General features: G+C 38.8%; 1 long non-coding RNA gene across 1 annotated transcript in view; it reads right to left on the bottom strand.

Moving 5' to 3' along the window:
- LOC107756437 (uncharacterized) overlaps positions 1-2,668 on the bottom strand; it is a 14,686-nt gene extending 12,018 nt beyond the window's left edge. Inside the window, exon 1 of the long non-coding RNA XR_001641812.1 lies at positions 2,584-2,668. This is a non-coding gene — a long non-coding RNA (uncharacterized LOC107756437). The remainder of the gene's footprint in view (positions 1-2,583) is intronic.
- Positions 2,669-3,282: the final 614 nt, after the last annotated feature.

Raw genomic sequence — 3,282 nt, 5'->3', positions numbered from 1 at the left:
ATATTCAATAATGCAGTAAAATGCACAGCAGTCTTGTAGTTTATTTATTGTTGCTTAAACCATTACTCACAGATCATCAACTTATGTTAATTGTTGTTCAGTCTTGTAGTTTATTTAAATACATGAATGTGAGATTTGTATGTGACTTTTACGTGACTGTACTACAAAAATAGTATGCAATAGAGATAAAAAAAAATAGTATCCGTTTATTTCTGAAATACAGAGGGAACTTTAATTTTAATTCATTTCCACCTGAATTCATAAACCCACCACACGCCACATGAGGCCTGTACTATGGTATAGCTGAAATGCCAAGGAACTTGAATGTCAAGCCATGGGAATATTATAGTGTTTTATAGGACTTTCACTGTGTTTTTTTTTTACAGTTTTTTTATTACTTTTTTTTGTAGGAACGTGTTTACCTGCAGTCCAGTGTCATTCGAAAGGTTCACGCGGGCACGCTACTGCGCGGAGGTGTTGATCTTGAAGCTGTTAGAAACCAACTTCATCACTGACACAAGATTGGATGGATTAGCAGGCGGTGTTTCGGTGGATTTACGGTAAATATCCACTTAATCCAGTGCTCTTTTGTATTGTGTTATCAATATCCTGCTAGAAACGCCACAGATGATTCAGTGAGTGAGGCGTCCGCGTCATAGCGAACTGATTCAGGGCTGCGGTTCCCAAAAGCATAGTAAGCCTAAAGCTGGCCGCACACTAGACGATTTTAAGGCCGATTTTAAGGCCGATTTGCATCCCCGAACGTTCGGGGGTGTGGCCCAATTCACGGCTTGTCGCAAACGATTTTTTGTCCAAAATATCCTCTATTGTGTGGTGTCATTACGATTATTTATCTGCTCCCGATCAGTGACGGAGCGTCCCCGAACTCAAATCGTAAATATCAAACATGTTTGACATTTACGACTCTTGATTGGGCTGCCTCTGACATGATACCCGCGATAGCCAATGAGAGCGAGCAAGCGTCACCTACCGGATGTTGCGTGCTTCTATAGCTGAAACTTGGCAGCCACAAACATGCCATGAAAGCAGAGACCATCACCCATATTCTTTTTTTATACTTTGTTTTTCACTGTGAAACAGAATGTGCGGCAGGGGAGCCAGCTGACAACTGATTGTCCTCTATTTGTTTTTCTTCTCTAGTCACGTTTGATCTCGCGAGTCTCCGTGAGATCTCGTGTCACTGTGAAATCGTTCCTACAATCATCAAAGGTGCGTTCCGATTGACAGGGTCCCTACACAGTGTTCACTGCTCCCTACACCCTAAGCAAGGGATATCCGTTGTAGTGGACATCACTGACAATAATCGCTCATTTGGAACGCCCTGGAACGTCATCAAAGAAAGGCAACGATGGGGTCACGCAGATTATTATATAACATAAATAAATATTGTAATTTATTTTATTTCAAATTTAAATACATATAAAATACATTTGCAATTATGTATCTAATAAATATAGTCAAAATGTATATGTTTAGACTGTTAACAGATTGTTGTGGTCTCATCTTGTGCGCTTAATTCCCACATGCAGCCTCAAAGTTAACTCTCCTGAAGTAAATTAAGTAAAATAAAAAAATTACAGAACCTCAGCTCTTTCTCCCTGGTTTTACTTAGTTTCACCTATTCATACAATACAATATGCAAATGTAACATTCATGGTCATAACCATTCATACATACTCTAATTTGTATAACAACAACATTTATTGCAAACCCCTACATCGCAGAGCCTTTTAAAAACTCTTCTAACGGCTCTGCTCCATCGTTAGTTCTGATCACCCATATTCTTTTTTTATACTTTGTTTTTCACTGTGAAACAGAATGTGCGGCAGGGGAGCCAGCTGACAACCCCGAAGACTCGAACCAGGTGAACTACTTGACTAATTCCAGTACAGAACCTATAGGATGTTGCGCATGCGCGACTGAACGAATCACTCCCCGAGACGACTCGTTCTTCCCGAGTCACATTAAAGATTCGTTCAAAACGAACGAATCGTTCAAGAACGACCCAACACTAGTTCGCAGTGCCCTTCGAACTGAACATGTTCACTCCCTTCGGATTGGAATCTAACTTAAAATGGCGGAATACCCTGTGAAATAGAAAGGGGAAAACATTTCAATAATTAAACACTGCATCATCAGCGTTGGTATTGTATTAGATACTTGCACTTAACATTACATGAAAATCAAGCTCAAATGGAGTTTTTGACCAGCAAATGACGGAGATCTGTGTTTTGTCTGTCAGTAGAAAGACCGCATCTGAGGCAGCATGTGCATCGCATATACGCTTTCATCAACTTTTACAGGTTATGTAACATTTATTGTAGTTATATGGGCGCTTAGTTTTTCTTGTTGTTTAATACACTTGGCCAAAATCTCATGATATAAACGATGAAGCGCTATATGCACAGGATATTTAAAACATACAAAAGTATATTGGCTACAACTAGACAGCAAATAGCCTACTTCTCCGCTCTTCAAACACACAAAAAATATTAGCCTTTACAGACATAGTGTTTGAAAAAGAAAACGCTGTACTTATTCAAACATCAGTTATTTAGTTACCCTTGCATTGCGAACAAGCGGAGATCTGTCTCCTCCAGCCCAGGCTGTGCGCGGCGCGTCAATCAGAATGGAGGCGGGGTGAAGTTACGAGGTTTCGCTGGCAGTTTGAGGATACAATGGCGTTACGAAGTTTTACTGACAAGCTCTTTTTAATGCTTATCATGGTTGAAATATTTGTAAAACCCTCTGAGTTAAAATAATAACAAAAAATATAATAGAGATATGAAGTTTGGATAATTTTAATAACTGCCATTCTCTGCCATACGGAAATGACCCTGGTGACAATGGTTCTACGATTAACTTATGACTATTCATTGATTCATTGATTCACTAGTTCTGGTTAAGAAAACAATAGACAAGCCCCGTTTGTCCTATTTATTTTAGCATATTCTGTTCTATTTTATGGTTATATTTTACACTTTAGCTTTGACAGGTGCAACATAAGAGATTTGTTGATAGCCTCTTTGATGCCATGTGAAACAGTTATGGTTAGGTTAATTGACCTTAATAAAACAAGTGACATATATAGGGTGGTTATTAAATGTATCTTTCAACTTTAACACTTTTTTAACACTACAAAGTTTTGAGCAGCAGACATGAATTTTCATGATCGTTGCATCGCGCTGCGTAAACATAAAACCATGTCTGCATTTGTGATCGGAGAAATGACAAACAAGCGCTACTCTACACTGCTTAAAA

Source organism: Sinocyclocheilus rhinocerous, unplaced genomic scaffold (assembly GCF_001515625.1).
Source record: "Sinocyclocheilus rhinocerous isolate Xijiao unplaced genomic scaffold, SAMN03320098_v1.1 scaffold111, whole genome shotgun sequence".
Classification (NCBI taxonomy): Eukaryota; Metazoa; Chordata; class Actinopteri; order Cypriniformes; family Cyprinidae; genus Sinocyclocheilus; species Sinocyclocheilus rhinocerous.
Note: the sequence above shows the minus strand (reverse complement) of the source record. Positions and strands in the feature narration are given on the sequence as shown.